General features: G+C 33.3%; 2 pseudogenes; one reads left to right on the forward strand and one right to left on the reverse strand.

Annotated features, from left to right (window-relative positions):
- Positions 1–24078, reverse strand: part of LOC143388056 (zinc finger protein 280D-like) — an 84132-nt pseudogene that overhangs the window by 44656 nt on the left and 15398 nt on the right.
- On the forward strand, positions 12426–12883 carry LOC143388044 (ran guanine nucleotide release factor pseudogene; annotated as a pseudogene).

Consider the following 24078-nt stretch of genomic DNA (forward strand, 5'->3'; position numbering starts at 1 on the left):
TACCATACTGGGGCAAGTTACCCAGACTATGGTTTCAAAAAAAAAAAAAAAAAAAAAATTCTATCTTTCTTTCATGTCTTTTTCTGCCCTGTGATCTATTCTCTCCATGGTTGTTGGTAATTCTTGAAATATGCTAGGTCTCTCACTTAAAACCTTCCAGGAGCTTTCCAAAGTCCTGACTCTGGGTCCACACAAATTGGCCTGCATTCTATTGCTACAACCTTATCTCCTACAATTCATCCTTCTATTAGTTAACTCTGCTCCAGCTTCAATGGCCTCCTTGCCAATCTTATTAGTAACTCCGGTTTATACTCACTTCATTGCCTACATAATGTTACCTCTCCCACATGGCTTACTCCTTAATTTCCTTTGAAGAGGCCCTTTAATGCCCATGCTGTATATAAAAGAGCAAACCCTCCTCCCCAGTGCTTGGCACTCCTTATTTTCCACATTTATTTCCTACCCACAATACTTATCACCAGCATATACAAACACACATTCACACAAATTTATTGTCTTTCTGCATTACAGTACCAATTCCTAAATCACAGTGCTATATAATACCTAAAACAGTTCCTGACATACAGTAAGGCATCCTAAATAAATATATGTTGGATGACTAAATAGTGAAGCAGAAAGCAAGAGACTAATGCAGAAAAATACATGAGCGGCAGGTACAATTTAACTAGTTCAAATGACTGCTACTTCATTAAATGCACATTTATCCAAAATCCTGAGACAGGAAACATCAATCTATAATTCCCTGAGGTGGACTCAAGTCTTATACATCTCTGATGTTATGTACATATGCATTTTAATGTGCTAAGGGTGATGAAGATACAGTATCACAGTTTTTAATAACAACAATGTTCAATCAAAGATATAATGATCTATTCAGAGTACAGAAAAATAACTGTACTGAATTTTTTGAGAGTCTTGAGGGATTTAAGGGTAATTCTTACTATATGTAATTTCTACCTTTAGATCTAATGCCAATGTAAAATCAACTCTGTGACAGCAGTAAAAACTAGTGCTCTAAAGTCATGTTCTGTCTTTGCCTTTTATGAGACCATGCAACATTAGGCAAGTTACTTTCACTAAAACCCTGTTTCCTCATTTATAAAACATATATAGGTTGTGAGGATTAAGTACCCTGATACCATATGGTGATTACTATATGTTAACTGCTTATTGTTTTATCTAATAAGCTTTTTTAATATATCAGAAATTCTTAAATTATTTTATAAAAGTCATATAAACTGGGTTGTTTGCTCTAAAATTACTCAAGACATAACAATATAATCTTTTAAAGAAACAATTGCAAGTGAGGTCTTCAACATAATAAAATGAGACACAGAATCAACAATTTTTATTACCTGATATTGTACTGTCATCTGTTAAAAGTTTATAATTCTACTCAGTGAAGGTTTCCCAGTCTTTCATAAATAAGTATACATATTATAAATACATTGGAGGATGCCTGATGATCCTTCTTTCTTACTAATAGATTGCCCTATCTTTACTGCTGGCTATCTACTTCCCAGGCACACCCAAACAAAAAAAAATTAAAAGTTAGGAACCCATGGCAAGTCAAGATGGCTCCAGGCATGAAGGTTTGATTTTAAATAACATAGCCTAGGCTGGTGACACAACTTAGTAGCACATGCTCAGCATGTGCAAAGTCCTGCATTCAATGCCCTACACCACAAAAAATAAATAGAATACATTGTACACTCCACACACTGGATCCACACATCTTATCATTATTTTCATGTCTATAACTCAATGTAGAGCTTAGTAAACCATCTGGGGAAAGTTACATTAAAAAGCCTCAAAATAAAATAGTTTATACCTTATTCTCCCTTTTAAAATTAAAGGCCAAAGATGAAATACAGAATATGAAGGACAATGTTTCTCAAACTCTTTATCAAGAAATGTTAATAGGTACGTTCAAATAAAGTGTTCAGTGGTCAAATAAGTTTGGGAAATGATACATACTATATCTTTTGCTTGGAGATTTACAATGTCCATTAGCATATTAAAAGCTCTGAGAAGTCCTGTTTTAATAAACAGACAAACAAAACTGTTTAATTTTTTAAATCCAGGCATTTACCAAATTGATTTACCAGTGACAATACTGGGAGAACCCCTATTAACACCTGTTGGAATACTGTTGGGGGACCATCAAATAAAAGATCTTTCCAGAACTTCTCAAGGATGAGTGGTATCCCAGTCACAACACCAGCGATCCCAAATTCATTTGGAAACGCTACTTTTATCATCTTTCCCAATTAAAAATTACTACCTGATTTCATGATTATCTAACAACTGCATCTCATAGCAAGGTGAGTACCAATGGTGAATAAATTGGTGTGCCAGTTTAATTCATAATACGGAAATGCTTAATGAGTTGGAAAAACCTGATTATATGATCAGGTGCAATAAATCCATTAGGTTCTGATTTTGACAAAAACACTGGTGTATCAACATTTTTAGCATAAACAGGGATAATTTAAGTGCTTCAGGAAAAAAAAAAAACAACACAATAAGCATAACATCAGAATTCCAAGCACTAATGCTGAGTTCCAAAAATTACACAGCAGAACTGGCAGAAGTAATCCAGGAAAGAAGTTAGGATCTAAACACAGTTCTCTGGCAGAATTCATACATCAATCCATCAACAGCTTCCTTTGCCTTGTAGCTGTGAAGGATGAACCTAGGTCAATGAAAACACATTTTCTCATAATAACAGAGCTTTAGAAAGTGGAAATAAAGTTTGAAAAGGAATAGGAAAACAAGGTTATGTATCCATAATCTTTTTTTTTTCCTCAGTTCAAAGTAATATTCCCCCCATCCTGCTTCTTGAAAACTCCTTCAAAATCATTCCCAGATCTACTCTTAGGACCTTACTATCTGCCACTTGCTTATTTCACTCACCTTCTCTCTTGTTTTTTTCCCCCTCAATCCTTGGTTGCCTATTTCTAATCATTTTTCACAATTTTATTTATGGTCTTTATTTATGGTCTACACCATCACTGGAAAGGAGGTAAGGAAAGAACTGGAAGTTTCACAAATAATTCAACATAAATTATAAATTTAATTGGGTTATTTGGAACAACTCTGCTTCATTTGCAGAATAAAACTAATCAGTGTTTCAAGACTTAACCTGTTTTTTCACTAAGATAATGTGAACAAACAGGAATTAGAAAATCTCACCTGATGTTTCATATAATGATGCATATAGGGTGTTGCGATTTTAATAAGTTTGAGGCAGAAAGGACACAGCAAGTTCTTAGTGTTTTCATGGGATGTTCTAAAGTGAGTTTCCACATCAGAAAATGATGATGATCTATAATTGCAAACCTAGAAATAGAAAGAAGGTTTTGTTTGATTCAAAAATTTATAACTGGTGTGCAATTACAAAGCAAATTATGGATCATTTGTTTAGAAGAACACTGTGTACTACTACTCTTGCTGATGCCTATACACCCAAAAATTCCACTAACAGAAGCACCAAAAAAAAAAACAACCCAGAAATTATCTTTCAAAATTAAAGAATTCTTCTCAAAACATAACTAGGTTGTGTGCTTTTTAGCAGATCGTTCATCTATCACTGCCTTGACTGAAATTTTCAAATTTTGGCACCTCCTGTCCTATAAAGTGCTTTTTCTGCTACAAAAACAGCACTCTTCTTTAGATTGTAAATGGACCCCACACTATGGTGGTGGCAATCAATCTTGTATTTTTTTGTCTTCCTATTCCTTCAAATTCTGGAAAAATACTGGTCACAAAACATTAGCCAGGGTTCTTTATAACTAACAGCATTTCAAATTTCCCTTGTATACACCTACATTCTTCCCTATATGGTAAGACATGTCCATCTGTATGTCTAGCTGGGCTCTTCTTTGACTACCACAGATGTAAGCAAGCAACAGTCTGTGGGCCAAATGCAGCTCACTGCCTACCCCTCATATAATGAATGAGTTATGCCTTCCACTAATAAATTATTTATAAGAGGGACTATAATTTTGGTAACCAATTTACCTAAATGATTAAAGAATAAAACACTGATATATTTTATGACACATGAAAGTTCTATGGAATCAAATTTCAATGTCTATATATAAAATTTTACTGGAACATGCCCTTGTACTACTATGGCAGAGTTGCTTATTTCCAACAATGACAGTAAACCTCAAAACCTGAAATATTTCCTGAAAAAAATGTATTGACCTCTGGGTTAATGGGCTTAAATCTTGTAGTTAAAACACAAACACACCACTTAAAAGAACACAATAAAAATGTGTATGTACCTGGCAGATATATGGCATTTCACCGGGTTTATGATTATCCTTCATATGTTGTAAAAGAACATGTTCTGTTTCAAATGATAATTCACAGATTTTACAAATGGCTAAAAGTGAGAGGGGGGAAATGGTATTACATTTTAAGATATAAAAAATTATTTTACAAATTTATATAATTAGTGGTAGTAACAGCAGCAGCAGCAGAAGTGATCAATCATATCGTTTGTTAACTGGTTGCCAAGCACATTCCTAAACACTTCACCTAAATTAACTCACTTGATTCCTATAACAGCATATGAGGAAGGCATTTCTATTATCCTCATTTTTCAAGAGTTCATGTCTCAATTCTTATAGCTATAACAAAAGGAGGATCTGGTATTTAAACTCAAGCTACTTAGCTTCAAAATCTGATATTAACTACAACAGTAGTTACTTAAAGTTTAAATGAAGAACACTGATTTTGCATTTGATATATATGATTTGAGGCTTCTGAATCCCCAATATGTAATGCCCAGATTATGCCAAGGCAATTACTATAATGAATTACTTGCCAGAGTGACTTTAATTTTAGTAAAGAATTTTATTTCAAAATTTCTAAAAGTTAAAAGTTAATTTTTCCATTTTGCCCCCAAATTCCAGAGTCTATTTCTTATTTTTCTTACAGAGTTACTCAGGTTTTCTCAGAGTTTCTATCTTCAAATTCAATAATATTCAACATTTAAATGAAACTGCAACTTACTAGAAAATTCATGGGGCGTATGTGTACTTTCAATGTGACACTGCAGCTGAAATGGTGTGGGAAACTGACGGTAGTAGTGCTGGCAGGTGGTGTGGTTTTCCCAGCTTTCACTGCTCTGCTTCTCAAGTTCCAAATGATGTTTCATGTGGTTCATAAACCTATAAATGATTGTCAACAGGTGCAAAAATTCAGATTTAAAAACAAAATCTCACCAATAAGTCTCTGAGTCTTAATCTCAAAAATACCAAGTATTACTCAAAATCCAAAATGTCTTAAAAGTCCTCTAGAAAAGAGTATATTTTAAATATTGCCTTTTCAGTGAATTTTTTCAAATTTATTTCAAAATAATCAAAATATCACTCATTTTCTAACTCAATCATTACTTCAGATTATTTTTAAAAATTTAAGGTAAAAGAGCAGGCTTGTTTTTTATACCTTAAATACTATTTTTAGTTTAAAATAAAACACTGAAAGAAAGGAAACCCTAGCACCAAAAGCAGCTAGAGTCATGAGAGAAATCTTTTAAGACTGTGAAGACATATAATAAATTCCAGCTGCTTAAAAGACAAATTACTGGTATTTTTACTTGTGTCTTGGTTTCTAAATGCATGTAATAGCAATTTTAATGCTTACAATTACAAGAACTTTTTTTTTAATGATACTGGCTTACTGTTAGCACATACTGTTTATTTTAACTTGCAGACTGTGCCCTTTATAAAAAAGGTCCATTTTTCAGTTTTACATTCTGCTATTTCAGCTTCCCTAAAAGGCTCCTTATGAAAAGAAACTATGACCTTCAACAGCAGAGAGTGTAGTATAAATGAGAATACTTATTTAGAAGAGCTTACTGAAGCTTTTTGCTGAATTTGAAAATAAAAGTTATTCAATCAAAACAACAATTTTTGGACTGGTCAGCTATTTACAATTACTCATTTTGAAGCCCTATAAGAAATAATCTTGCAACTATTAACATTGATGATAATGTCATCAATCTGGATAACTATCATCAAGAAGGTTATAACATATATCTCTTTTTTTACACCTCTACCACACTACTCTTTACAGCAAGTTATAATACACCTTAAAATATCTTTCTTCTTTGGTTTTAACACAAGCTCTACAACACCTACCAGAAAAGTCCTAGTCTTGGTTAAGTATTTACATATGCAAAGCCAATATCTTTTAGCTCAAAATCATAAGCACTTAAGTATATTTATATAAAGGATCCTTTAATCAGCTAGTTATTTTTCTCAATTATTAAATAAGCCCAATCTGGAGTTCATATTTTTCAAATGAACAGATGGAAATGGGAGAAACTAAAAGGGCAAATTTTTTGGAATCATGTTCACAGAATGAAATATACCTATTTTCATTGATAAGTAAGGGGTAAAATACTAATATCACAGTATGATAATAACAGAACAGAGTAGAAATCTTGAGCTGTTTGTTTCTTACCATCCTTGAAAAATAATTTGCCTTCCCAGCTTTACTGGAAAAATTAAAAGCAATGTTATATAATACACTTAATTTTGGTTATGAGGTACTTTACTTTAAGGTTACATTTATCAGATAACCAATATATTTTAAATGCTTAATCACTGGATGTTATCAAACGGAGCATGCTGAAAATTTCTAAATATTCTGATAACATAGACCTATGTCTCCTGAAATAATTCCTGAAAAAAGGAATTTCCCATTTTCATGTTTGATATGAAATGGAAATGGCTAATCTTAAAAGCAAAAAAAAAAACTTGTTGCTCAAATAATTTGTAATATGATATGTGTCATATTTAATTTGAACAAGGAGCTTAAATCAGTTAATCACACTTCCATGCTTATCATTGCATCTATTTTTTAAATATATATATTTTTAGTTGTAGTTGGACACAATACATTTTATTTATTTATTTATTTTTATGTGGTGCTGAGGACGGAACCCAGGGCCTCACAGGTGCTAGGCAAGCGCTCTACCACTGAGCCACAACCCCAGCCCTCATTGCATCTATTAACATAATTTCTGACATATTTTACTATTAAAATGGTAAAAATATGTAAATAGGTGGTAGAGTTCTATTATAGTACTGTTTCAGTGTTATATGTCAAAGCACAACTTCCCCTTTGTTAAAGAATGGGGACGTGTAAGTACATGCTTAAAAATACTACAGGTGAGAGTTATAAAGAGTAAATGGAATATACACATATATATGTATGTTTGTATACACAAACACACACATATCTTGTCTAAGTACACTGATATCTGCAACTCACTTTGAAATTAATTTAAAAGTCAGATAGTCCAAAGGAAGAAAAATATGATAAAGCAAGTACAGTAAAATATTAAGAATAAAATAAAAGTTGTAAGTGTAGAAGTGTCCAATAAGACTTAAATTTTTGATGAGTATTTGAAAATTTTTATAATGAAATTGTAGAAAGTAACCTTATATACTATAAATGTCATGCCATATAATCAATGAAAAATACCATTCAATATATCTTGTTATTTTGTTCTTGTTACTCACTTACATAAGATATCTTTATAGTATATCATGTAATGCAAAAATTCCAAAGTAAGTTTCTAAAATTTAAAACATTTGTGTACATCTCTTCAAAATTTCATTGTGAATGAAATCTCTAATTGTTAAAGGTGTCAAATTATAAAATCAAAGCAGACACATCTCCTAGAAATGGTATATCTTTAAAACACATTGCTTTTGGCTGGGCTTGGTGGCACATGCCTATCATCCCAGAGGCTTGGGAGGCTGAAGCAGGAGGATCTCGAGTTCAGAGCCAGGCTCAGCAAAAGCGAGGTGTTAAGCAACTCAGTGAGACACTATCTCTAAATAAAATACAAAATAGGGCTGGGGATGTGGCTCAGTGGTTGAGTGTCCCTGAATTCAATCCCTAGTAACCCCATCCCCCAAAATAGATCACTTTTCCCACTAGGTAAATGTTCTTAATATGAATTGAAAGCTTTGAGCATTAAGATTAGCATAAAGAAGTTCAAAACTGGACACTTTTGAAGTGCTTTCTCCTATAACTGAAGAAAAATAAAATGTAAACTACCTAAAAGATTCACTGCTAAAACAAAATGAACTTATTTTTTTTTCTTTTAAGTTAAAATAAACTTTGTACATCTTAAGAAATGTGAAAGAAATACAAATAAGTAGATCCTGGTGTCAAATTCTAAAATACAAGAAATGACAAAAGCTTTTCAACAACGAACAAACAAACAAAAAGTCTGCCTTTGTCTATAGTAGAAAGTATTAGAATTGTTTATCTAGAATAGCATAGGAAAATGTAACCTAAAATACAACATTTATATTTGTAGCATTTCAATTTTCAAATAGAAATAAAAATAAATATTTACATACCTAATATTATTTTTTAGAATTTTCAAGCAACTGAAGCGTTTAAAGGTTGTGTGAGTCTTCTGTTCTTCCTGGGCATCTTCTTCATGTTTTCCATAATAAAAGTCATTAACTAACATGATCAATTTTCCTTTCTCTGAATCAATAGTCTTATTTGTATTTGCTGTATTTGAAAATTCTGTTTTAGCTAGTCCCAAAAAGTTATTTATCATTTCTGGACAACAATACTGAGAAAGAAAAAAATTAGAAGCCTTGTTTAAAAAAAAAAAAAAGCAAAAATTATTCTGTGGTTACAAGTAAGGTCAGGCTATGTAAAACTCTGCTTGGTAATACATCTGGAAAAATAGTCACCAAAAATTTGTGGTGCATATACATATTCTAAAAATCTCAAATGACAAACACTTATTTTCTTAATAAACAAAAAATTTTTTTTCAAAAAGAAATGAAAACCCTTAAACAGGACTTGGCTATAGATATAATAACCATTCCTTTGCAATTTATCTATTCAGGTGTAACTATTTAATAATAATTTGTTGCTTGGTCCAAAATTATTCATTTCACATCTATTTCGAGAGTACATAAAGAAATATTTCATATGCCTTGATGTATATTTTTAATTATCAAGTAACACAAAAAAATTTTGTAAGACCTTAATGGAACTAGACTTTGACCCTACTAACCTGCTATTTCTTAGACTCAAGGTACTAGAAAAGGTATTGAATGCAAAGATATATAAGACTAATCTTCCTTCTTAAAAAAAAAAAAAGAAAGAAAGAAAGAAAGAAAAGAAAAAAATCCACTTTTTTACATTAGGTATAAAAGAAAAGGGTTTTTACATCTTAAAACCTAGAATGCTATATATCTGAAGAGGAAACTTACCTCTTTGGGAGTAAAATCACAATGTCACATAAAATGATTTTAATATGGAATTTGTTCATATGTGAGCTTTTCCTTTTCTTTTTCAACAAGATAGAACTAATTCTATCTTTTATTTATTTATTGCACATAACATTCAGTTGTATAGTTTTTACTTAAAGGGCAAGCTCAGGAAGATGTGCATTATAATATTTGTTAAAATGCTAATTCCTGGGCCTCACTTCAGAACAACTAAGCTACAATGTCCAGAGATAGGGCCTAGAAGTTAATATATTATCTATTTTTTTGATAGTTGTAGATGGACAGCATGCCTTTATTTTATGTTTATTTTTACGTGGTGCTAAGGATCGAACCAAGTGCCTCATACATGCTACGCAAGAGATCTGCCACTGAGTTAGAGCCCCAGACCTAGAAGTCATATTTTTTAACAAGCGGTAATTCTTTTACAACTTAAGTGTTTTCTATATGTGTTATTTGTTAAACTGGCATCAACAAAAGAAAATTTTAATCTCTTAATAAACCTATTTCATTTCTAAGATAACAACATCCACTTCTACCACATGTGAAATGTTAGACAACTGGTGGACAACTCTGTATTACAAGGGACAGTGGGCCTTTCTGGTCCAAGACAGACTTATAACATTTCTTTCAAGGTTGCATTTTACTTATTTTGTTTTACTTATCAATTTATAAATCTGAAAAGAAAACACACACACACACACACACACATAAAATCTAAAATAGATACAAAGAAAAAAAATACTAAGTAAAATGGGCCACAAATAAGTGGTATAACTAACCTATGTTAAGGAGTTGAGGTTTCACCCACATGCAAAATTAGGACAAATAGATTAGTTCTCTAATACAACATGAATCTCTGTAGTCTTCCATTCAGAATAAATTATAATTGAAATAGAAATACAACATAAAAATGGAGGTAAGAAAGGTTTTGCTATTTATGTTCCTATATTCTTCTTGCAATATCACATAATATCTGAGAGCTCAAACTTAGGAAATTCAGACTATTTCTAAGGAGTTTTACAAGACTAAGTTCCTTCTTTTAAAAAAATGCTACTTTCTACTTTAAGGATAAATGAAGAAAAACATGGTAGGGAATAAAACAACTAGCATTATTAGAAAAATTACTCAAAATGTGTATCTTCTTACTACTACTAATATGTATCACTGGCACCATTTTGACAAACAAAACTCTTCACTTATTTGAAGGATTCCTTGGAGGAAGATCTCAAACAATGAGAAGTTATAATGCACAAAAATAAATAATAGAGAAAAGTCTTCCTATTAAGAAATGCAGATTATTTTGTGTCCCAAACACAAAATCTGGCATTTACTAGAAGTTATTCTGAGTCATATTTAGCACCTGATTATTTTCTGAAATCTACAAAATAGTTTATGAGAGAGTATGTTGCAAGGCTTATATTCTCCAGAAATGTCTAATTTGAAATTAAAGTTGACCTAGAGTAATAAATTACTATATATATATATATATATATATATATATATATATATATATATATATATATATATATATATCATATAATCAATTACTTGCTGTTCTTTTTTTTCTTTTACACAAAAGACAGGATCAGATTTTTAAAAATTAACATACAAATCTTGTTCACAGCAACTTTAAAAATTTGTTTTTAAATTGTAGTTGAAAACTATACCTTTTTTTAAATTTATTTTTATGTGGTGCTGAGGATCGAACCCAGTGCTTCATACGTGATATATGAGTGCTCTACAGTGAGGCACAACCCCAGCCCTCACAGTGACTTTTTTTTAAGCAATATTTAAGATCCCTATGAAAAACAGCTGAATAATAAACTGCTGACAACCAAACGTGGACAATGGCTATAGTGAATGAGGGAGAAGGGAAGGAGCAAAATAGCCTACAGGAGGAAAAAAAAAGACAGGCAAGAAAGAAACTTAAGAAATGAGCACTAAGGACAGTGAACTATGGTCCAAAATCAACTGGTTATCTTTTGTTCAGCTCCCGAACCCTTTTAGTTCTCACCCTTTACTACAACCCTTCACACAGCCTTTATTTTCCTGGGCTGGCTAGTCTACAAATATTAAATGCCTTTAATGCTATTCTCATCTTTACATTTCCCAATACATAGGTCATCTTCCATAGCTTTGTTAGTGCCCTAAAATTTTAGGTAGAATTTTCAGAGCAAAGGATATGGAATGCAATTTTTAAATAGTAAAATAGGACTTCTCATACAAACATCCTACATAAGTCAACATTTTCCCACTTATAGGAATTCATCCAAAAGCCACCAACAACCAAATTCCACAAACCTGATTTTCACTGAAACTTAGATCCAGAGAAAATCCAGAGACCACAATATACAAAAGCACTACCCAAAGCATCCAAGAAATAAAGCATGTAGTCAGAAGGAGATCAAAGACAAAAGAATCCAAAAGATCTTAGAAAGTGTCAGTAAAGGGAGCTGGGAATATAGCTCAGTGGTACTGCACTTGCCTAGCATATGCAAAGCCCTAAGTTTGATCCACAGCACCATAAAAGAAAACAAACAAACAAACAAAAAAAAAACACCACCACCAGCAACAACAACAACAGAAAAACAGAAATATGACAATTTAAATATATATATCCTGAAAGAGGTGACATGATAGGCATATCCTGAAGTGCAAGGATAGATAGATAGATAGATAGATAGATAGATAAATGGATAGATAGATGATAGATAGATAGATAGATAGATAGATAGATAGATAGATAGATAGGCAGGCAAACACAGATATAGAAGCTGGTCAAGAGCATGGCAGAAGAAGTAACCCAGACCTACTTTGGAAAAGGAAAGCTGAAAAGGCAGTGCACTGCATTTGCAGGAAGTCTTCTGCCAAGCAAAGAATTATATAACCCAACTAGCAGGCTGTGAGACTATACTAGAAATCTAGGCTCTCATCTAAACAAAAATACTTTCAGATAAAAGGAGGCTAATAACAGAAATATATACAATTCTAGCAAAACATCAGGAAAATGTTATCCTGGAGCAGATGTAAGAAGAGACAGCAAAGCTGAGGAGATGTGTCCCCATGTGGGTTGCTTTTAAATCTCTCTAGAGCCTATACTCTAGTCCCAGGCCCATGGAGCCCACAAGAAACTATCCACTGTTTGAGGGTACCTTCTTCTCCATCCTACCCCCTGAGGCCATTGATGTAAGTGACCTCTGAACAGTCTCACACAACCAAGAAGTTTTCTGCCATTCAGTGACCAACCAAAGCCTGTTGGCGCAACGTTTGGAGCTCCAGGCCCAGGTGTGCGGTAAAGCAGCCACACAATTAACGAAGAATATAACACTGCAAAAGGTCTTTCTGTGGCTGCCCCAGCACAAGACTAGTCTCTTGCTCAACTTCATTCAGGACCCCTCACCAACAACAGGTCATCTCTTAGACCTGGAAATCTGTCATCTCTACCATGAAGCCTGGATGACTTTAAACAATTGTTGACCAGTCTGACACTTCATGATCCTAACATCTCTGGTCCCAGTAAGAATGCTAAAGCACTGCATGATGTTGCTGAAAACTTAGAGACTGGGTTCTGAGAAGGGGAAAAAAAGAGGCTGAATACCTAGTTTTCCTCTTCCTCTTCCCTGTGCACAAACACAAAACATGCCCTTTCTACAGAAATAAACTTGCTTTAGAATCCCACCTTATCCCAGAGAGAGATTAAGAAGTAGGACATCAAGGGAAAAGGAGAAGGGAAAAGGAGAGGGAAAAATGAATAACAGAGAGGTAAAATAAATTAGAGACAAGGATAGTAGTAAACAGATACTGCAAAATAAAAGAAGGGAAAGAGAGGCCAGTAATGAGAATAGCAAGGTTTAAAAAAAGAGAGATTAGGATTAGAGAGAAAATGACAGATATAGCATGGAAAGGAAAATTCATTTTGGACATACAACTTTATGGAATAAATATTTTAAAATATAATTCAGGAAAACTGTGCTAAAACAAAGGAAGACACAAATATAAAGGCAAAAGAATACACTGTACACTAGAGAAGACTGACTCAAACTTTCTATAGTAAGTTATGTCACTATAAAATTATTAATGTTAAAAATATTAGTCTAATATAGATAGATAGATAGATAGATAGATAGATAGATAGATAGATAGATAGACAGACTGGGATGTAGCTCAGAGGTAAAGTGCCCCTAAATCCCCAGTATCAAAAAAAAAAAGAAAAAGAAAAAGAAACTTATTACTTTCTAGATGAGACCCTCTGCAATTTAGTGAGACCTTGTTGCAAAAAAAAAAAAAAAAAAAAAAAAAAGAACTGGAATGTAGTTCAGTGGTAAAGAGTCCCTGAGATCAATTCCCAGTACCAAAACACAAAGTAACAAAAAATAAACAACAACAAACACTGAACACTAGAATCAAAAACAAAACACTTTTTGAACATTTTAAAATGTTAAGGATACATTCATGATACAGTTATGAAAGCTAGATTCTTCTGTATCACAAATATCAGCTAAGTAATGAAAGATATGGATTGAGATGTGATTATATATCTAGGACAGAATAAGTGAAGATAAGGATATGTAAAAAGTTTTATCAGTGGATACTAAACTACAGTTAGATAGGAATACAAGTTCTGGTATGCTATTATTACATAGTAGGGTGTCTATAGATAACAATAATGCACTGTACACTTTAAAAAGCCAGAAAAAGGGAGTGGGGGTTATGGATCAGTGGTAGAGTGCTCACCTGGTGCGGGTGATGCACTGGGTTCAATCCTCAGCACCACATAAAAATAAATAAATAAAAATAAAGACATTGTGTCCACCTACAGCTGAATTTTTTTTTAAAAAGCCAGAAAATTTAAAGTTTTCACCATAAAGAATTGATAAGTGTTTGCAGAGTAAAACATTAAACAATGGACACATATCAAAACATCATACCCCATTAATACGTAAAATTGTATGCTTTATGTACCAGTCAAAATTAATGTAAATAAAGACTAAAATTATAATGAATACTCTGGAAAAGTTTATATGACAAGCAAATAATTTACTTATTATTTTTAGTGTACCTCACTATCTATAGTATATCTTACTATATCATACACGTATTTTCAAATTTCTACCTAATAGTAAAGAAAACAACCTACAGACATTTTTGCTAAAAAAAAAAAAGTATTCATCAGCACTTGGGCTTTACTATAAGAGGTATGGTTAGAATACCAATTAACTAATAATACAATGAGAAAAATGTCTAACTTTAAGAAATTCCTAAAGAATAAATGAAATAATGTATTTATTCAAAGCTTAGTTTTATGTTTGACACATGGAATCAAATAAATTATTATAGGATATTTTAACATTTTTCCATTGGAAAAAAAAACATTAACTGTGATATAATGAACTTTGATTTATCAAAAACTTCTATTTAAGTTTTTTTAAATTATTGATCTAAAAATTACATTATTTTATGGAAATTATATTAAATTTTAACTAAAATATAAAAATATAAAAGCTAAAAAGTAAAAAAAAGTCCCCAGTTTTCTATTTTTTAATTTTTATGATCAACACATTATATTTATACATTTTTGAAACAATGTGATTTTTACATTTTTATGATGCAATTGTGTGAACACAATCAAAATCCTCTTCTAATATGAGATATAGAATGCATTACTGTTAATTATACTCACCCTATTATGCCATAGAACATAAGAATTTGCTGTGCCTATCAAACTATAACACTGTACCTGGTGACCAACCAATTTCTATTCCCTTCCCCCTCTACTTGTCCCCATCTCTGATGACCTCTAGTCTATTTGATTTCTATGAGATCAACTTTTTAAAACTGCCCACTGACTGAGATCATGTAGTATTTGTCTTTCTGTGACTGAAACTCTCCAGTTTTAAACATTTCCTTCCTAGATTTGTGACTATTCTTTGAGACTTCATTATTATAAACACATACATTATTCAATTGCATTCAATTTAGTTAAATAGTATTTCTTACACATTGTCCCATTTTATCTATCATAGAGATACCCTCCTTTCATAAAATGTTACAGTGTTCCATTACATAAATCTTTTAATATTTTGGTTATTTCCAGTACAAGTAATCACAAATAATGCTATAACATGTAAAAGTCACACATGGAATAAGGTTGCCAATCTCTCCAGGCCCAGAAATGTGTACGTTTTGCATGTTTAACTGATTCTATTTTGTATACAGACTGTATGCAAAATAGAGGGGAAATAAGAACATTCATGCCTACTTCTATATGTGGAAAGAAAATCAGGAAGGATATAAAACTGGCAACCAGGTCATAAGAGTCTGAGGTAAAGATTCTTCCCATACACACCTTCCTATTTTTAATTTTTAATAATGTGACTTTGCTACCTAGTAAAAATAAATAAATAAATAAATAAATAAATAAATAAATAAATAAATAAATAAATATGACTAAGAGAACATAGTAGCAAGAGATCTTCCAAAAATGGTAGATTAGAGGCATTATACACTTGCCTGCATCTCCTTGAAACCAAGTTAAAATAACTGTAACATAGTTGCTCACTGAAATGAATGACTATGAGAAAATACCAGGTTTAAACTGTGGATAGAGACTTGGAGAAGCCCAAATAAAATCGACTGTGGAAGACAGAATGAAACAAAATGCACCAGTGCCAATCCCAGGGAAGTATGCCCCAGAGGTAGAGAAGAAACAGAGTCCCAACAAACATGACTGGCACAGGATCCAGCCTCCTGCAGAAATATAGGCTAAGCAAACAACAGTACAGTTTGCATGTTGAGTTGGCTCTGTAGAAGACACCTGTACTTCTTTGCATATTCTCAGTTTTATAATTTGGAGCCATCTTAGAAAAGGTCCTATTGTCTGAGGTTACTTACTGCTTTAGCAATCAGCATATGCAGTAACAGATGGTGCTTCTCATTAAACCTGGCAGTTTGCCAGACGCAGCTCTCAGAGTCTGGGGAATGAGCAGTCACATGTAGCCAGGACTGGAAACACCAGAAAAATGGACTGTGGATTATGCAGAACTCACCACCATCCCTTCCACCACAGATCTTTGAGACTCTATATCCTCTCTCCATCCTTGGGGGGGCATACAGGGACACTCCACAGAGCTAGTATTAGCTCTACCCTCCAAGTACTAAGCTCTGAAGAGAAGATTTGGGGAGTTCCACATTCTGACATGCCATGATGTCAGCATCAGCTCTGCTCTAGAAGTGCATAACAAAAATAGCTCCAGAGAGAATTTGTTTCTAGGGAACTCTGCATTCCACACTAGCTCATTCTGGTGTACAAAGCAGCTGAGAGGTATTCCAACTGAATCAAGCCACAAATTGCTACCATCAGTCAACTGACTAGTACCACAAAAGAAAGGAGTAAGCCCCAGTCTTTTCTCTGTCCAAGCAGCACACAGACTAAAGACAAAGAAATTCTCTGATCAGCACAGTCAAAGAGTTTCTATCCTTCCTGCTCATTTGGGCACTCGAGGGAAAAGAAAATTTTCATTTTTTTTATTCATAGTTTTACTTTTTTTTTTAACTCAGGGGTACTTTCAAAACTGCACTACATCCCCAGCCCTTTTCATTTTTTCAGACAGGTTCTCTTCAATACTGGCTTTGAAAATGTGATCCTCCTGCCTCAACTTCCTGAATAACTGGGATTACAGGCATATACCACCACACCTGGCTTAACTTTTTGTTGTTGTTCTTATTTTTATGTGCTGTTTTGTGCTTATTTCCCTTTTTTCCTCTTATTTTTTTGATATTGGGGACTGAACTCGGGGACACTCGACCCCTTGGCCACATTCCCAGCCCTTGTTTGTGTTTTATTTAGAGACAAGGTCTTACTGAGTTACTTAGTGCCTTGCTAAATTGCTGAAGCTTGCTTTGAACTCTTGGTCCTCCTACCTCTGCCTCCCAAGTCACTGGTATTACAGGCATGTGCCACCATGCCTGTATTTTTCTCCTCTTTTCAATATGAAATATTTTTCTTCTCTTCCCTTCTCCCTTTTCTATTTTACTTTTCTCCAACTATATTTTATCCCTTTGATTAATTCTATTTTTATTATTTAACTGTTTGTTATTTAATATTATTTTTCTTCTTTCTTTTCATTTGTTGTGGTATTACTGTTTTTAGTTTTTGGATTTTACTTTATTTATCTATCTCATTTTTTCCTTTCTTCTTTGTTCCTCTTCTTTTTTTTTCAGTGATTGAGATTAAGTCTGATTGTGTTGAACACATCAGCTGGGTGCTCTGCCACTGAGCTACACTCCCAACCCAGCTGAGGGGAATTATGCCTTGCTTGGGCCACACTTAAACCTTGGCAGATACTTCAACTTAGAGAATAGGAGGAATAAAAGCCCACAGACTATAACCTGTTCACAAGCAAGCATGGCAAGGTGGGTGAATCTGAAGTCCCTCTTGGGAAACCTCACTACTATAACAAGAACAGAAGAAACAGCATAACTGTTATAGGCACCATACTTATGGTGCCTATATATGGGGCCTCAATATCTGTCATTCCCATACCCTATCAGACAACATATTGCTGATAGGGTTGGAGGTGAGTGTGACAGTGGAGGGAGCTGTAACTGGCCATTGTTTCTCCCCATGAAACAACTAGAGATGCCCTGAATGTCTAAACAAAAGATAAAGGCTCCAGGACATCACCACAATTGGAACAGCCAGTAGCAGAACTGCTTCCAAGTTAACAACCAAGATCAACAAAGCCCAGGGGAAACCCCCAACACATACCTGATAGGGGCTTCGATTCCCACTATAGGAGTAATCACAGAGGGTACACTCTATATCTATTGCTGTCTATAGCAAAATTGCCTGAAATACCAGACAGACTACCCTCTTGCAAGTCCTATAAAGAAAATAAATCACTTAGGCTCTGACATATTATATATTGTGTAAAAATCTTTAACCACAGCCAAAGAAGCCACAGGAAAGTACACAAGGAAGTACAAATTGAATTAAATTCAATACTAAATAAAAACCCAGTAACCCAGGGCTCACCAAGAAATAGTGGAAAAGAGTGAAAGATATCCATCCCAGTGGATGAGCAAATCTCAACATACAAACACAAGAAATATGAAAGCACAAGGCAGTAGAATAGCTCCTGAGGTTTATAAATCTCTAATAAATCTCTAATCCAAAGATATAAAAGTAGATGAACTACTTGACAGAGAAATTAAAAGAATAATTTTTTTAAAAACAGTTCAATGAATTCCAAGAGGATATAAGAGCTGAATGAATTAAGGAAACCAATGCAGGATATGAATGAGAAATTTGATAGACAGGGATTTTGAAACAGAACCAACCAGAATTCTTGGAAATGAAAAGCTCAATAAGTCAGATTTTTAAAAACTCACTTGATAGCCCCACCAAAACATTAGATAGACCAAAAGAAAGAATAACAAGACTTAAAGAAAAAGTTGAGGAGTTATCAGATTCAGAAACTAATTTTAAAAAATCAGTAAAAATGAACATAATATACAAGATCTCTAGGATACCATTAAAGAACCAAACACAGGTATGATCAGAAAGGATGAGGGAGAAGAGCTACAGATTGAAGGCATAGAAAGTCTATTCAGCGAAATGTCAGAAGATAGCTTCCCAAATCCTGGAAAAGACATGGATATCCAGGTCAAAGAGACATAAAGAGCCGCAACTAGCCAAGCGCCATGGTGCTTGCCTGTAATCCCAGCAACTTGGGAGGCTGAGATAGGAGGATCATGAGTTCAAAGCCAGAATCAGCAACTGCCAAGGCACTAAGCAACTCAGTGAGACCCTATCTCTAATAAAATACAAAATTGGGCTGGGGGTGTGGCTCAGTGGTTGAGTGACTCTGAGTTCAATCCCCTGTATCAAAACAAAACAAAATAAAACAAAAAACCCAAGTAGACATAACAAAAAGAAAAAAGAAAAGAAAAAAAAGCTTACCCACAACATATTATATTTAAACTCCCAAAAGTACCTAACAAAAAATATTTATAAAGCTGCAAAAAAGAAGGGTCAAGTCATATTTTAAGACAAAGACATTAGAGTAATAGTGGATTTCTCAGAAGAAACTCAAAAAGGCCAGAAGGGCAAGGAATGATGTATTTCAAGGCCTAAAAAAAAAAAAATGTCAAACTCAATTACCATACCCAGCAAAGTTTCCCAAATCAAAGGAAAAATAAAGAACTTTCATGATAAGCATACATTAAAGGAATTCCTGACCACTAAATCAGCATTATAGAATATACATAAGGGAATTCTACACAGAAGTGAGGAAGAAAGACTAACACAAAAATAATGACACAGGAAAAAATAAATTTCAGTAGACGAGATTAGAACAGCCAATAAGAAAAAAAAAGGAGAGAACCAAACAGTATTAATAAAATCATCAAATTTCTAAGATCAATTAAAGAGCAAGACACAACATAGAACATTCAAAACAACTAGGAAAAAACTTCAGCCTCGCCTGGGGATGTGGCTCAAGCTGTAGCACACTCGCCTAGCATGTGTGCGGCCCGGGTTCCATCCTCAGCACCACATACAAAGATGGTGTGTCCTCCAAAAACTAAAAAATAAATATAAAAAATTCTCTCTCTCTCTCTCTCTCTCTCTCTCTCTCTCTCTCTCTCTTTCTCTCCTCTCTCTCTCTCTCTAAAAAAAAAAGAAAAAAAAAACTTTAGCCATGTATGGTGGCACATGCCTGTAATCCCAGCACCTGGGCAGCCTGAGGCAGGAGGGTTGTGTGTTCAAAGTCAGGTTTAGCAACTTACCAAGACCCTAAGCAAATCAGTGAGACTCTGTCTCTAATAAAATACAAACAGGGCTTGGGATATGACTCAGTGGTTGAATGCCCCTGAGTTCAATCTTTGGCACAAATAAAATAATTTTAAAAATTACAGAATAACAAGAAAAAAGTGGACACACACATTTTAATAAGAATTCTCAACATAAATGGTCTTAATTCTTCAATTAAAAGGTGCAGATTAGCTCATTAGATTAAAAAAGAAGACCAAGTAATATACATTCTAAAAAACTCACTGGCAACAACATACACAAACTGAAAGTGAACGGATGGAAAATGATACTGTAAGCAAACCAAATCCAAAAGCAAGCAGCAATAGCTATACTCATAGATGACAAAACAGAAAAAACAAAGGAGGTCATTACATATTGATAAAGGAAATTATTCATCAAGACACATTAACAATTACAAACATATGCACCAAACATAAGAGCACCAATTTTATAAAACAGCACAGGACACAAAGGGAGAGATGGCCCTAATAATGAGTAACTGCAGTTCCCACTTTCACCATGCAGACCAAATAAAATCAACCAAAAAAACATCAGGGGTGAATTATACCATAGTTCAAATAACTTAACAGACATATACATCTAAGGGCTGCAAAATGTGTATTCTTTTCATCAGTGCATGAAACTTTTTACACAATAGATCATATTTCTGACCATAAAGCAAGAGTTAACTAATTCAGAAAAACTGAAATGATTACTTGTATCATATTGTATCATGATGGAATGAAACCAGAAATTTGTAACAAGAAAAACTGCAGTAATTATATCAAAACATTGAGGCTAAAAATACACTGGTGAACAAACAGTAGGTTATGGAAAAAATCAGGAAGGAAATTTAAAAATTCCAAGAATCAAATAAAAATGAAAACATAATATAGTAGAACCTGTGGGATACAGTGAAAACAGTACTTTGGGGGAAGTTTATAGATATGAATGGCTATATTGAGGGAGGTAGGGGGAGGAGATCCCAAATAATAACCTAAGATAAATCTCAAGGTCTTTGAAAAACAAGAATAAACTAAGGGGCCAGGTGCAGAGGCTCACACCTATAACCCCAGTGGCGTGGGAGGCTGAGGCAGGAGCATCACAAGTTCAAAGCCAGCCTCAGCAACAGTGAGACCCTGTCTCTAAAGAAAATACAAAACAGGGCTAGGGATGCGGCTCAGTGATTGAGTGCCCATGAGTTCAATCCCTGGTACCAAAAAAAAGAAAAGAAAAAATAAATGAAACAAAGAGCTGTTTCTTTGAAAAGAAAAATAAAATTGAAAAACTTTTACCAAATTTAACCAAAAGAAAGAGAAGACCCAAATTAACAAAAATAGAGATGAAAAAGGTATACTACAAAAGACAACAATCATAAGATGCTTCGGGAAAATCTGGGAAAACTACATACCCCAAAAAATGGAATATCTAGAAGAAATGGAGGAGATTCTGAACACATATTTTAAAAATCCAATTAGATCAGTAATGAGCAATGTGACTGAAGCAGGAGAAAAGTCTCCAAACAAGGAAAAGCCCACGCCTAGACAGATTCAATGCTGAAATTTACCAGACTTTTAAAGAACAGCAATGCTTCTTAAGCTATTTAGAAAAAAAGGAAGAAAATGTTTCCAAACTCAGCTTACCAAGCTAGAATTACCCTGCAACCAAGACCTGATAATGACACAACAAAAAGGAGAAAACTATATACTAATATCCTTGATAAACATAAATGCAAATAAATGCAAAATCCTCAATAAAATACAAATCAAATTCAATGGCACATTAAAAAGCTTGTCCACAAGTTGGCTTCATGAAAGGGATGCAAGGATGGTTTAACACACACAATTCAATAAATGTAATATAGCACATTAATACAAAAATTAATAGAGGATAAAAAAACTTGATCTCATAGATAAGAGAAAAAACCTTTGATAAAATTCAGTAAAGCTTCATGATAAAATGCTCTGAATAAACTATATATAACACAATCATACTTTAACATAATAAAGGATATATATAACACACCCATAGCCAACATCATACTGAATACAGAAAAATTGAAAGTGTCCCTTCTAAACTCAGCAACAAGGACCTGGAGTTGTGGCTCAGCAGTAGAACGCTCGCGTAGTGCATGCGGGGCACTGGGTTTGATCCTCAGCACCACGTAAAAATGAATAAATAAAATAGAGGTATTGTGTTCAGCTACAACTAAAAAATAAACACTAAAATAAATAAATAAATAAACTCAGCAATAAGACAAGTATACCTATTCTCACCAATCTTTTTTTAATTGAATATGACAGTGGAATGCATTACAATTATAATTTTTTATAAATACGACAGTGGAATGCATTACAATTTTTTTATAAATGACAGTGGAATGCCTTACAATTCATATTACACATATAGAGTACACTTTTTCATACCTCTGGTTATATATAAAGTGTATTGACACCAATTTGTGCCTTCATACATGTTCCACCACTCTTATTCAATATAGTAGTACTTAAAACCTTAGCCAGGCCAATCAGGCAACAAAAAGAAATAAAAGGGATAAAGATAGGATAGGAGGAAATTAATGTATCCCTTGATTACAGACACAATTCTATATTCAGAAAATCCTAGACTCCACCAAAATACTCTTAGAACTGACAAATTCAGCAGAGTTGTAAGATTTTACAAAATGCACACACAAAAATCAGTAGCTTTTCTAGACACCAATATCAAACTCACTGAGAAAGAAATCAAAAAGCAATCCTATTCACAGTAGCCTCAGAAAACAAAAACTAAAATACCTAGGAATAAATAAAACCAGAACTGTGAAAGACTTCTATAATAAAAATGACCCCAAAGAGGTATAAACATAAAGAACTTGAGGAAAAAAAGAAAAAATGGAACATAGGAAGGCTTCCCATGTTCATATTAGGAGAATATAATTTAAATGGCTATAACACCAAAAGTGATCTACATGTACCATGCAATCCTTATGAAAATTTACTTTACAAGTAAAGTAATCTAAATTTTAGAATGGGCAAATTATCTACACATTATTCATAGAACTTGAAAAAAATTCTAAAATTTGTATGGAATCATAAAAGACCTAGAATAGTCAAAGCAATCCTCAGCAGAATGCACAATGTAGGAGCCATCACAATACCTGACTTAAAAATACACTACACAGCTATAGTAACAAAGATATGTACTGACGTAAAAACAAGCATGAAGGCTATGAATAGAATAGAAAAACAAGAATAAAGCCACAAATCTAGAGCCAACAGATTCTTGACAAAGGTGTCAAAAACATATCAGAAAAAAGAAACCTTTTCAAACTGGATAGAAAACTGGATATTCACTTATAAAAGACTGAAAATACCAGACCCTATCTTACATCCTGAACAAAAATAAAGTCAAGATGGATGGATCAAAGACATTAATGTAAGACCTGAAACTCTGAAACTACTAGAAGAAAACATAGGGGAAAAATTTCAAGATACTGATACAAGCAATCGTTGATTGCCTGAATAGGACTTCAATAACTCAGGGCACAAAAGCAAGAAGTGACAAATGGGATGATATTAAACTAAAATGCTTTTGCAGTGCAAGGGAACAACAGAATGAAAAGACAGCCTATAGAATGGGAGAAAACTTTGCCAACTACTCATCTAACAAATTATTAATATCCAGGACATATAAACAACTCAAAAAACTTAACAACAAAAGAACAAGTAAAGTAATCTAAATTTTAGAATGGGCAAATTATCTACACAGACACTTCTCTAAAGAAATACAAATGGCCATAAATACATGAAAAAATATTCAATATCTTCATCCATCAGGGAACTACAAATCAAAACTACATTGAGATTCTATCTTACCTTAGAATGCTATTATAAAAAAAAAATCCAAAAATGCTTGCAAAGAAATGGAAGAAAAAAAAAACTCTTATACTCTTGT

The sequence above is a fragment of the Callospermophilus lateralis genome, unplaced genomic scaffold (genome assembly GCF_048772815.1).
Source record: "Callospermophilus lateralis isolate mCalLat2 unplaced genomic scaffold, mCalLat2.hap1 Scaffold_83, whole genome shotgun sequence".
Classification (NCBI taxonomy): Eukaryota; Metazoa; Chordata; class Mammalia; order Rodentia; family Sciuridae; genus Callospermophilus; species Callospermophilus lateralis.